The 13,700-nt window shown below is 46.9% G+C and overlaps 1 protein-coding gene across 1 annotated transcript in view; it reads right to left on the bottom strand.

Annotated features, from left to right (window-relative positions):
* FGFR1 (fibroblast growth factor receptor 1) overlaps positions 1-1,508 on the bottom strand; it is a 74,660-nt gene extending 73,152 nt beyond the window's left edge. Inside the window, exon 1 of the mRNA XM_089537569.1 lies at positions 1,101-1,508. The gene's annotated coding sequence lies outside the window, so the exon portion shown is untranslated. The remainder of the gene's footprint in view (positions 1-1,100) is intronic.
* Between the last annotated feature and the right edge of the window lie 12,192 nt (positions 1,509-13,700).

The raw sequence follows: 13,700 nt of genomic DNA, 5'->3' as shown, positions 1-13,700 counted from the left end.
TCCAAGGGGCAATAGGATCTACAGTCCACTCAGAGAGGGGTGGTCTCCCTCCTTGAAGGTCTTTAAACAGAGGCTGGATGGAGATCTGTCAATGGGGATGCTTTGATGGAGAGTTCCTGCATGGCAGAAGGGAGTTGGACTGGAGGACCTTTAGGGTCTCTTCCAACTTTAGGATCCTTCTATGATCCAGCTCCTTCTCCTCCTCTTCTATGTACCTTTAGTTCCAGCAGCTCCTGGGAGCAAGCCACCCAAATATCACATCTTTCCTGCTCAGTGTTAGTTCATCCCAAACCCAAGTGGTGCAGCCAACTCCCACAAATTGTCACTATTCCCACCGTCTGCTTGATGCTGTACAAAGTCCCATAAGCAGCCATGTCCCTGGCCTCCAGGAGCTGACCATCTCTGGGACCCCAAAAGGGAAAGCTGAGGCAAGGCTTGGCAACAGATGGATGCAAGCAGAGGCAGTTTCTCCTGTTCTGTTTCTTCCCAAGGCTTCAAGAGGCTTCCTTACCTCTAAGGCACCTCCATGCCATGGCTTTATTTCCCCCTCCCCTGATACTGAATCGCCATCCTCTGAGGCTGAGAGAGTGTGACCTGCCTCCAAGGCATTTAGGACCCATGGAGACCTTAAGGGGAAGCTTCCCTTGGGCTTCTTTGGAGGGGTGCTTGTTGCCCTGGCCATCATCCTCTGAGGCTGAGAGAGTGCGACCTGCCTCCAAGGTATTGGGGGCTCTTGGGGAGCCTCAGGGGCAGCTTCCCTCCTTGGCAAGGCCTCTGGGGCTCCCTTCCAAGCCCAGGAGGAGGAGGAGGAGGAGGAGGAGGCCATGCTTGGAGGGGCCCTTTTAGGAGGCTGCCAGCCCCTCTCCGCCTGCCCCCAGGCAGTTTCCCCCCGAAGCCCCCCCAAATCTGCCTCCAAGCGAGGGCCCTGGCCCTGGCGGCCCTGGAAGCCCTTTCCCTCCGGAGGGCAGAGACCCCGAGCGAAGGGAGGGGAGTGGGCCAGCAAGAAGGGAAGCCATTTCCTTCCGGAGGAGCCTTTGTCGACCCTCCAAGAAAAGTTTTCCGGGGGAGAAAGTTTCCCTCTCGGCCCTTTGGAGACTCACCGGGGAAGGAGAGCAGGGGCGCCGGGGCTGCTCCTCCCTTCTCTCCTTCTTCTTCTTCTTCTCCTCTTCTGGCCTCCAAGGGTTCCTTCCAAAAGCCCCCCCAAAAGCAGCCCCCGAAGAAAGCCCCCTTCGTCTGTGGGGAGACCCTCCAAGGAGGCGGGAAAGGGCTGGCTCTGGCTGGGGAAGAAAGGGGCTCCAGCCCCGGCTGGGTCTCGGATGGAGGCTGCAAGGAAGGAAGGAAGGAAGGAAGGGGAGGAGATGGAGAGGCAGCCCAGGGGCTCTTCGGGGCTGGAGCTCTCGCTCTCTCTCTCTCGCCGCCTTCTTCTTCTTCTTGGAGGCAAACGGGGCCCAAAAGGAGCCCGCTCCCGGAGGAGGAGGAGGAGGAGAAGGGGACTCGCAGCCAGCCGCCAAAGCCGCCTTCGCCGCCTCCTCCTTCGCCTCCTTCTTCCCGGCTCCTGCTGCCTCCTCCCGGCCAGGCTGCTCCTCCTCCTTCTCCTCCAGAAGGGCGGCCCAAAGCCTGCTGCCGCCAGAGAGAAGGAAGGAAGGAAGGCAGGCAGCTGAAGTTGGGGAGCCAGGAGCCCAGTCCGGGCCCTTGTTCCCAGGAGAGCTGCGAGGCTGGCAGACCCTGAAGGGACAAGGGCTCCTCCTCGGGGCATCCATCCTCTGAGGCTGAGAGAGTGTCACCTCCCCCAAGGCCTTTGGGACTCATGGGGACTCCAAGGGGAACAGGAAGAAGGCTGGCCTGGACAGAGGGAATGTGAGCTGCCTCCCAGGTCTTTGGGACTCATGGAGACCCTCCTGAGGTTCCTTCAGAGGGGTACTGAGAGGGTGACCTGTCTCCAAGGCATTTTGGAGCTATGGAGACCCTCCTCAGAGGAACCTTCCCTTGGTTTCCCCAGAGAACCATTGAGAGGGTGACCTGCCTCCAAGGCATTTGGGACTCGTGGTGACCCTAAAGAAAAGGGCTCCTTAGGGCTTTGCCCTGGCCATCCATCCTCCAAGGCTGAGAGAGTGTCACCTGCCTCCAAGTGACTCAGTTTCTTCTTGGCAAGGTTTCTTCAGAAGGGGTTTGCCCTGGCCATGCTATGAAAGGCAAGCCACTCTCTCCATCTGCCTAAGCGCATGGCCATGGCAAACCCCTCCTGAAGAAACCTTGCCTAGAAGAAAAGAAGGGAAGGTTTGCTTTATGAGGGTTGCCATGAGTCCCAAAGGCCTTGGAGGCACACAGGGGCAAGTCACTTCAGTTCAGAGGGGCTTTGCCATGGCCATCTCTTGGGCAGAGAGTTTGAGACTTGTAACCCTTTTAAGGTATAAGCCACTTTGAGTCTTGAGCTAAAAGCGGGGTATAAATAAAGTCAGTAACAACAACAGAGGATGCTTTTCCTGTCAAGGGCAGTTTGCAGGCAAGGTCTGTGGAATTTCTGCATCTTGGGGAACAAATAAATATAGTAAAAGCAGGAGATGGTCAAACAAACCAACAAATAAATAAAATTGCCTATTCTTTCTGAAAGGAAAGATGGCTTCCAGCTAGGATTCCCTCCCTGGTATTTCCTTTGCTCCATTCCCATCCATCTTGCGCATCATGGGGCAGATGGCAAAAAGCCTTTGCTGAGCCAATGCTGCAGTTTTTATTTGGCACACAGCGTTTCTCTTTCTTCCATTAAATAAGGAAAAAATCAATAGGCATAAATCAGAGGCTGGCTGCAAAAACTGGGCCTGATTCATGCCATCTTCAAGGAGGAACCAAGAGTGAGTCAGAGCCATCCACCTGGAGCTAAGTGTGCAAAGAGGGCCAAGGTCTAGTGAACTCCAAAAACACTTGTTTTCCTAGTAGTCCGACGTTTTAGCCATGCTTGGAGATGAACCAAACATGAGGCCAGGAGGAAGAGCTGCCTCTGGTGGTATATTGGAGTCTATAGTCAGCCCTCCGTATCCACGGATCCTCCATCCATGGACTCAACCATCCACAGGTTGAAAATATCCAAAGTGAAATCCCAAAAGCACACTTTGATTTTGCCATTTTATATCAGGGAGACTATTTCACTGTGCCAGTGTAAAAAGCAAAAGGGACTTGAGCATCTATGGCTTTGGGCATGTTAGACCCTAGAATCAAATCCGAGCTGGAATTAAGAGTAGCAGAATGACTTTCGTAATTTGCACAAGTGACTCGCATTGATTTACACAACTTTAAAGTGGGTAACAAAGTCATTGCATTAATAAGAAGTATTTTTATTGTATCCCTTAGTTCAGTTAATATTCAAAATGGAGACTGTAGTCAAGAAACAAGATTAAGACTAAGGTCCGAAACACGATGCAGGAATAATCCAGTTTGAGACCACTTTAACTGCCCTGTCTCAGTGCTAGGGAATTCTGGGAATTGTTGTTTTGTGAGACATTGAGCTTTTTCTGTCAGAGAGAGCTCTGGTGCCACAATAAACTACAATGCCCAGGATTCCCTAGCACTGAGCCAGGGCAGTTAAAGCAGTCTCAAACAGGATTATTTCTGCAGTGTGTTTTGGACCTAAGACTTGAAAGCGGTTTTCCAGCTAGACTTATCCATGGGTTGTATCAAAATTTTGGCCCCAAAACCTGTCCTCCACTTATACATGAGTATATACTGTAAGATGCGAGTTGAAACATGATTATACTTCAGGCTATAGACTTTTGAATTTCGAAATGCAGTTCTTCCGCATTTGGGAATTGCATATTGCGGAAAGGTGCATACAAAAATGGGTGCATACAGAAACTGAATTGTCATACAGTCCTAAAAAGCAACAGCAGTCTGGGGCAGAAATTGGACAGAATGGACTAGAATTTGGGGGAAGTGTTTTGGAGCCAGTGGCCATGTGGGTAGGAGATTCTGGGAGCTGTAATTCAGAAGAGTAACCTAAGTTCTATAGTGGGCTTATGATGTGCGAAACTGACACAGACCAGAAATAAGCACTGCTTTGTCTCTCCACCTTTCTGAAAGATCACCTCTGCCCCATGAATCTGCCCATATGCTCAGCTCCACACAGGGTCCCTTGGCATTGCCTCAGAAGCAAAGTCCTGTTGGCCACAGCTTGGCTTTCTGGAATGCTCTCCTCACAACAGAACATCCAAGGGAGGCTGCCTGGCCTTTCACAAGGGCCAAAACCTAACTTGCTTTGGCAAGCATTTGGCTCTGCATCAGCTGGCAAGTCTCCTACCTACCCCCCTCTATATTTGCTAGTAGGTTTTTAAAACTCTGTTTATATTTTACAGCTTTTCCTTTAGCATCTTCAGCTAAAGTTAGTGTCCGCTGAGGTTTCCATTCAAGAGGTAGAAGGCAACCAGCCTTACAGGGTCCTATGGCAGTTGTCCAGCCCTGTGTGCAGCACATAGTTCATAGAATCATAGAGTTGGAAGAGACCACAAGGGCCATCCAGTGCAACCCCATACTGCCATGCAGGAAATCCAAATCAAAGCATTCCCGACATGGCCATCCAGCCTCCGTTTGAAGACCTCTAAGGAGGGAGACTCCACTACACTCCGAGGAAGGAATGTGTTCCACTGTTGAACAGTCCTTACTCTCAGGAAGTTCCTCCTAATGTTGAGGTGGAATCTCTTTTCCTGCAGTTTGCATCCATTGCTCCGGGTCCCAGTCTCTGGAGCAGCAGAAAACAAGCTTGCTCCCTCCTCAATATGACATCCCTTCAAATATTTCTGTCTCCCAACAGAGAGAAATGGCCCTGGCAACTCTCAGAGGGAATAGTGGGCTTCTATAGGGCTTGCAGGACTTGAGCAGAGCATTGGAGGATAGGGATACTTGGAGATGTCTCATCCATAGGGTCACCATGAGTTGGAATTGACTTAAGGGCAGCTAACAACAACACCAATGCCTCTTTATTCAGAAATAACTTTCACTGAGTCTAATAGGGAATATTCTGAAGTAAATGTGCATACGATTGCAGCCAAAACTACACTACAGGGCTTTAATAGGAAAAGAAATAATCCCACTTTGAATTGGTCCTGACCACAGCCTGGTTTTTCGAAAATGAGTAATAAGCTTCTCCTGCTCCTGCTAACAGGTGGGATTCAGCTTTCTTTCTGTCCGTTGAAGTTTCTGGAACGTTTTCAAAAGGAGCCCTTTGGTACAACAACGTGAAACCTGCATGATAATAAACAGGCACGCATGAACATGTATGATTGCACCCTCGCTCTGTAGGCCACTGTCTCAGGTACTTTGCACACGCTTGTGAAACCCAAGCCAAAAGAAGCAAACTTGTCACGAAGTGCCAGAGTTGTTAACTGGCCTGCTTCCGTGCCAGCTTGTGCTTTTCTTTGCCAATTGCCTCCCAGCGGCAGTTTTTCAACCCTTTACAAATTGGGTACAGCTTGACAGAATTCAATAAATAACAGAAGGAAAGGAGCATGTAGAAGCGATGGGCAGAAGGAAAAGCATCAGTTCCTGAGAAACAATTGCAAGCTGGGTTTTTTAAAACAATTAAAACAGAAAAAAAATCTAGAAAGACAGTTTCTGAATGAACAAGCTTTAGAGGAACTCACTGAAGAGTTCCAGTCCTTCCCAGCAACCCTTTGCAGTCTCACTTGTGTTAAAAACACAAACCAAGGAAACATGAGAAAAAATGGGAGGCATAGAACAGCATGGAAAAGAAGCTGTCCTCCCCATTTGTTCCCCGGCTCTTTTGTGCACATAATGCCCCTTCACTCCACATAGCTATGGCACCATGATTCCACTTTGACTGCCATGGCAACATCCTGTGGACTCCTGGGGTTTTTATCTGATGACGCACTAGAGCTCTCTTGCTGAGAATGCTAAATTTTTGTTTGTTGTTGTGTGCCTTCAAGTCATTTCCAAGTTATAGCAACCCTAAGGTGAACTTGCAATGGGGTTTCCTTGGCAAATTTTTCCAAAGGAGGTTTGCCATTGCCATACTTTGAGAGAGTGTGATATCCCTCTCTAAACTGAAAATTGCCTGATCATAGGGTTTTCTCAGTGCGGGTTTCTTGCAAGGGGGTTTGCCATTGCCTCCCTATGAGCACAATACTAACGTGTGTTAGTTGTGATGTCTCAATTGTGGTTGTCCCAAGAGATCCTCCACCAGGGACACCCACCACTACAGTTATTTTGTTAACAGGATGCCAACTCCATAGTGCTATAGGGCCAATTTGAAACAAGAATGTTTGTGGGCTGTATGTCTCAGTCTGTTTAAGCTAGTACCAGTATGCAAAGGGATCTTGCAGCATCTTTGAAACTAAGTGTGCAAAAGAAGTTAGAGCATAAGCTTTCGTAGACTTGGTCTCCATGAGAAAGTAGATGTAAGTCTACGGAAGCTTACGCTCCAACTTCTTTTGCACAATTAGTCTCAAAAGTGCTACAAGATCCCTTTGCAAGCTGATATTCCAGACGAACAGGGCTACGTTTCTGAATTCCAGGCCTAGTCTTGTCATACCGTCACCCTCCATTCCCACCCCTCCAAAGCCCACCACCATCCCATCCCCCCAGAAGAACAAGGCAGCAGCTGCAAAGAAGATGGGAATCCCAAGACAATAGAACGGTTTCTCCGCCCCTGACCTTAAGTTGCCCAGGGAGGAGTTCTGCCAAAAGGATCCTTTCAGTCCCCTAATGTGGAATTAAAAAACAAAAAGGGGGAGAAAGGGGAGGGTCTTTCTGGAGGTGGGGCAGCACAAAGGGTCACAAACACACACACACCATCGCAAGATGAGAACAACAAAAGTGCTGTCAGCTTGCTGCTCCCATCATTATCACTCCAATCCAATAGCCAGGGTGTAGGGCATCGCCTTAAGCTGCTGGATAGTTTCTGGGTTTAACTCTGCTTTCCATTCCAATAATGTTTCAGGACAAAATAACCCCCAAAAGATGCTTAGATGGCTAAAAGCATCCTTTAGTTTGTTCCTCAAACTATCCGATGTAAGGAACTGACCATTTGTTTCTCTAATGTGCCAGGGATCACTAACATATTTTTGCCCACTGGCTGCAACTGTTTGTATCTTTTGTGGAAAGTGGCCATAGTTGTTTATGTCACAACTATTGCCACTACATTCAGTGATCTACAGGAATTACAATTTCCGCCTAACATTAGTACAGAGGGCCCTTGGTATCTGCTGAGGTTTGGTTCCAGGATCCTCCATGGATACCAAAATCCATGGATACAGAAGTCTTATTAAATACAGTGGCACAGTAAGATGGTGTCCCTTGTATAAAATGGCAAAATCGAAGGTTTGCTTTTTGGGATGGATGTATTTAAAAATATTTTCCAACCATGGATACTTGGATCAGTGGATATGAAGGACTGACTGTACAAATAGCATTGCTGTACTAGGGATTCTGTATGGTGTGGTATGGGAGGAGGTCAATGGTGTGTGTGTGACATCATGAGTCACCGCACGGAGTGATGCCAACCCTAGTGATGCCACGGCCCATGGCTTTCTTGACTGACTCAATCCACCTACCCTATGGCCTTCCTCTTTTCCTACTGTCTTCCACTTTACCCAGCATTATTGCTTCTCCAATGAGTCAATCTGCCCAAAGTACAACAGCCTCAGTTAATCACTTTGGACTCTAGTGAGAGTTCAGGTGTTATTTACTCATGGCCCCATTCATTTGTCTTTTTAGCCGTCCATTTAAGCCAGGTATATTTTATCCAGGCCTGGATGCAAAAGTGAGCATTTTGAAAGGGGAGCCAGACTCAGTTTGGCCAGATGCAAAATGCTTGCTTCAGAGTAGAATAGCTAGCCTGCAATTGTCACATACCAAGCATCTCATTAAGTAACATCACATGATGGTTTATTGTCTGCAGACAACAATCAAACCAGACAGTTGCACAGTGGTGTTTGCAGCCAGACCATCACTTAATGCTCTTTTCCCAGTCTGAAGTGCCCGAGAGGGGAGCCACTTATTTGCCTCTCTCTTGCAGTAGTGTTAAAATGTTCATTATCCTTCTTTGGGCCCATCAAGTTAGTACCCAAGCTCCAGGCAGGGGGTTGATTTAGTGCTCCAGCCTTCACTTGAAACCAGCTCTCTGCTGCTGCTGACCCGACCCAAGCCTTCATTTTCCTCATTCTGCAGAAGTCTCTCAGACTCAAGATCACTGGCTGGACATGCCTTGACCAGTCTTGACAAGGCGATGTCTAGTTCAGAACAGCCTGGAAACTCTTTGCAGAAACAGGCAGATTGCAGAAGATCTTTTCCAACCGTATCTTGCTTATCAGTATCTTCCAACTGCCCTTATTACATTTAATAATTTTTAACTGGGACAACTCTGTCCTCCGACTTTTTCAGGTGCTTTTAAAATGTCCCAGTTTCTCTCTGCGCCTCCCCCTTTGTTCTGGTTTACTTCTACTAGTGCAAACTCAGTTCCTAATGGAAAAGTAATTTGCACTCATTTAACTCATCAGAGAGGAGAGAGAAGAATAAGGGGACCCTTGCCTTTCCCTGTAGCCCCAGACACTTCTGGGGCTTCTGTGTTTTCCTCCTCATTGATAACTTCTGCCATCTTGACCATCCTCTGATGTTGCTTGGGTATATAGAAGAAAAGTGGGATGGCAGAGAATGAATTGGGATTGCCAAACTGAGACAGTTGGAGGGCATGCATTTGGGCTCGGCCTGTCTGCAACCATAACCATTGCCCCATGATATGGCCATGGTGGCTGAAGGATAGTGGGCGCTACAGTCCAAAAAGCATAACTTTCCCCAGCTCTGCTTGATCTGTCTGCTGTCCCAAGTTCTAATGTGAAAGCCTCTGCTCCTTCCTCCTTTTGGTTCTCGTTCCTCAGGTTAGACCTGCATGCTATATCTCTTCAGCCAAATCAGGAGTCACTTTCAGATCATCTTCTTTACAATCCTAGGTCAATTGAGGTATATGGTTTTCCCTGAATGGAAAAAGGCCAGGCTTCTTCTCTCATGCTTTCTCGATCAATGCCTCTTCCCAATCGAGGTTTACGCACAGTGGAGTTATGAGGCAGAAGTGAAGGGAGTGCACGACACTCATGTATCCCAACCCATTCTTGTTGCAATTAATATCCTTTTTGCAAATCAATGAGAGGTCAGAAGTCAGGCTCATCTCACGTAGACAGTATGTTGCGGTGGATAATTACCCCCAAGGAGACAAGCCACAGAGCGCATCTCCAAGAGGTCAGTGCTAACCTCAGAGGAAATTAAAGATGCTGAGAGCAGGCAAGATGGGTCCTTCTCTTGGCCATTCCATATTATGATGGGGAGACACCATGCCTGCATGCTGGATTGGCCTTTAATTTGACACCATCTTAGTTGCCATAAACCTGATCCTGCGGTTTGGGGAGATGCTCAGAATTCTTAGCTGGAGATTTCTAGTCCACTCTCCTGAAGTACAACACTAGGATCCAACTACTTTACTCTCAGCCCTGAGGCCTCCCTCCCATCAGTTGACACCAGATGAAATGCTCCTGAATTTAAGACTAGTCAGGATTTTTTCTCACTCTCATTCTATATTATTTATTCATTGTTGTTGTTGTGTGCCTTCAAGTCATTTCAGACTTATGGCGACTCTAAGGCGGGGGATTTCTTGGCAAGATTTGTTCAGAGGAAGTTTGCCATTGCCTTCCCATGAAGCTGAGAGTATGTGACTTGCCCATGATCACCCAGTGGATTTTATGGGCAAATGCGGAATTGAACCCTGGTCTCCAGAGTCGCAGTCCAACACTATGCTGGCTCTCTTATTTACTCATATTGAGCCTCATTTCCCATTTTGTCATCCATTGTCCCTGTTCAGATTGGACCCCTCTGGAGCTCTTAACTTTCCACTTGCAGTTTTACCATGGTTTTCAAAGATAAAATGCCACTCAGAGTCTTTTTTAAAGTGCTTCAATATTTATATGATCTCTCTCCTCCTCTCCTAGTACAGATCTGAGATCTGGACAGCCAGTGAAGAGGGAATTATTAGCCTCATCTCCAATTCACCGAAGCCAAAGTACTTTGGCTTAAGTCAGTTCAGCCCCATTGAAGTTAATGGCAGTGGGTGAACCAAATAATAATAATAAAAAAAATAGATATGGCTGGCTCCACTCTCTCTGTTGTCCCAGGCGTAAGGCCAGGAACATTAATGGAAAAAGACTACAAATAGCAAATACCTCTGCAAAAAAAGTTGGGGAATGCATCTATGACACAGCAGCCGTTTCAGATAAAAGAAGTGGTTAGCTTTCACTGTTCTGGAAGGGAAAGGAGCTCCAGGACTACTCCTGGCAAACCAGTGGGGACTAGAAGCCTTGGGTGCTGAGTGCAGATTATGCCTTGTGTTAAGGGACCCAGCATGCAACAATGTCCTTAATAGGGGGAATCTCCTCCAATTCTTGAGTTCTTGACTTCAGATCATGGAAGCATCCGACTGCTTTCCTGCTGCTGCAAATATTCCATTGCGCGATAATCTGATAATAGCCTTTTCTACACACTGTCATTTCGGAGTTCAACTGGTTGCTCCTTTCATCAGGAGAAAAGCTGTAATTATGCGTCTTTGCCCCTGGGCTATGATTTCTCTCCCACTGGCAAGAGAGTGGGCTTCTTCTTCTTCTTCTCTCTTTCTCTCTCTCTTTTCTAACCACACTTGGATATTTATAGTGGAAAAGCCACAGCTGAGCCATGCAAACAAGTGGAGGATGAAGGCCGTTCCTCTTGGAGGTTAAAACGACAGCAAGTCAAAAACAAACAGTGAAGAAGCCTGGTCTTTGGAACGTGAGAAGAGGTGAAATCTATGGTACACAACTTGATGCTTGATACCACTGCTGTTGTTTTGCTGTGCATGTGTGCATTGGGTTCCTTCAAGTTGTTTCCGAGTTAAGACGATCCTATCATGCTAAATGTCAAGAATTTTGCATTTTATTCTCTTTTCCCCCCTTTGCCCTCCAAGAGCACCCACAGCATCATACAGATAAACCTGCTTTTACCTGGTACTGAAGATTTCCCCAGGGCAAAAGCCTGCAGAACATTGGAGACAGCCAAGGAAGGCTCACATTGGAAGGGAAATTGCATGTTCCCAGAGCCACCCATTTTGCAAACCCAGCCCTGTGGAACTGCTGATTCCTTGAGACAGACATACTGCCTAGAGGGCAAAGGAGTTGGGATTCTCCAAAACAACTGAGCCAACAGCTGTGTTGCTTTGAAGACAGATGTCTGGGTCTTCCACAACAACTGAGCGGCAGCTGCACATTTTTAGTGCTAAAAATGAATGTATGGAAGATGTCAGGGAAGGAAGGTCCGTTTTCCTGCACTGATCCATCTTACAGGTTCTTCTCAGCAGACATTAAGGAGAGATGGAGTTTGATAAGGGAGCAATATTCCTCAGCAATGGCAGTGATTCCCAAAGTGGGCATGCCATGAAAAATAAAGGCCTACATTCAAGCTGTTAATCCCAACCAAAGGGAGACACATTAATTCATTGGAACATATATAAATGTTGGTTTACCGAGTTCCCATAGATTCAGTGATTTACTCTAGTTGCAAGTAACATTTCACTTGGATTTTTAAAAATTAGGGCGAGTCCAGGGCTCACATCCATAGAGGTGAAAGTGTGCCATATCTCCGCAAGGATTAACTGTTATTGTTGTTGTTGTTGTAGGCTGTTTCAGATTCATGGTAACCCTAAAATGAACCTATCCCTGGGTTTTCTTGGCAAGACTTCTTCAGAGGATGTTTGCCATTGCTGAGAGAGGCTGAGAGAGTGTGGCTTGCCCAGGGTCACCCAGTGGGTTTTTATGGCTGAGCAGGGATTCGAACCCAGGTCCCCAAAGTCATAATCCAACACTCTAACCACCACACCATATCGGATGGACATTTCACATGGGTTTACTTCAAGCACACACACACCCCTCTCTCTCAGAGCTTCTAGAAGAAAAAAGAGCTTCTGTGGAAAGAAAAAGCTCTGGGCATGAGTTGGGGAATTGCTGCAGCCTTGCATTAAAGATGTCCTTTGGCTGCGGTTGTGGCAGCAGAGGGTGTCTCCAAAGAGAAGTGAGGGGAAGGGAAGCCAGGACAGGATTTTCAAGAAGCCCCTGCTGACAGATTTATAGAGATGATGCCCTTTTTACTGGAGTTCACTTTGAAAATGATCTTCAGATGTACTCCTCCACGTCTCCTGCAAAGATCCCAGATTTACTGCTGCTGTCTTGGGGAAGAGGGCGTCTCTCTTCCGTGGCAAATGCAGAAGCAAACCAGGCTGCATGGAGTCTCTCTCTCCTCACTTCTAGGATGACCAGCCTCATCTCTTGCAGAAGAAATCCTTTTGCTTGGCCTTGTGTCCCATGCAAGGGAAGAAGAGCAGATGCTGCCTCTGGGTTTATCATCGTCAATACTGTTTCTAGTAACATAATCTACTCACACCATCTTTTGCCATTTTGCATTTTTTGCTGCTTGCTTTCTCAGGTCTTTATGCCTGAGGTGATATGGCTCAGGTCCAGGTTATCCGACAGATCACATTTTCCTATATGAGCCTGCCTCTGTATGTTAGTCTCTTTACAATATGACAAATATGCCAATAAAATCATCAACATACTGAATCGGGTAGCATTACTTAGAGCCGTGGGGAAATTTTTTCAGAAAGCTTTCCCATTCTCCTTTTCCTGGAAAACACGTACCATTGCTCTGCAGCAAACAGTTATCTATAGAAATGGCTTCACCTCAGTTCTTTGGGTTTTGTATATCCATATTTTTGGGTCCATGGGAAGAAGGGACATACTACTATGGGTTACATTTGTTCTGCTTACCGATATAAAATAAAGATGCTTTCTAAGTCAGTTCTGTGACTGCAATGCATCGTAACACATGAGATGGGGAAAACATGTTGCTGTTGCATAGACATCAACACAAAATCTTGGGTCATCTCTGACCGAACCTCTGAACACCCCCAGAATTCAATTTCAGTCTTTCACTCCCCCTACATGTATGTATGTGGGGAGCTCTGTTCTTCCCCACATATCTGAGTGAGTTTATACCAGAAATAGGTAGCTTTTTTTGGACTAAGGTTTCCCAAATCTCCCAGGCACTAGGGATGCTGGCTGGAAATGCTGGGTGTTGTGGTTCTAAAAGTAATGTGCAAACGCCTGCAGAATCCAGTGCCAAAGCTGTTCAAGGATTTCATTTCTTCTCTTGTAAGAAGAAGAAAATTCCACAGATACAGAAACATCGCTTGTCACATATTGTTTGTCTCCTTCATCACTCACACACACATTTCAGTGAGCAAGGAAATCTACCAGTGGATTCTTAACCGTTCCTGTTAGTCATCAGCTGCACAGGAAAGTGGAGATTAACACAATTATGCCCAATGTCAGAAAACAGTATTAAGGAGTGGGTTGGATGCCCAGCCACAACCCAGCCCTTGTGCCCTACTCCTGGTTGTGCAAGTATGGGAGATGCTTCTTTCTGTTACTCATTTCATAATGATAGGGTATCCATCCTGTATCAGGTCAAAACCCTTTTCACTTTGCCAGGAGGCAAAATTCTAGGCAGTGGCTGCTTAAGCCACAAAGTTCCTCTACAGACTGAAATGCTGGGCATATCTACAGTAGATGATAGATAGATAGATAGATAGATAGATAGATAGATAGATAGATGGATATTATGGCCACAGA

The sequence above is a fragment of the Sceloporus occidentalis genome, unplaced genomic scaffold (genome assembly GCF_023333645.1).
Source record: "Sceloporus occidentalis isolate IW3139 unplaced genomic scaffold, rSceOcc1.0.p SCAF_9, whole genome shotgun sequence".
NCBI lineage: Eukaryota > Metazoa > Chordata > Lepidosauria > Squamata > Phrynosomatidae > Sceloporus > Sceloporus occidentalis.
Note: the sequence above shows the minus strand (reverse complement) of the source record. Positions and strands in the feature narration are given on the sequence as shown.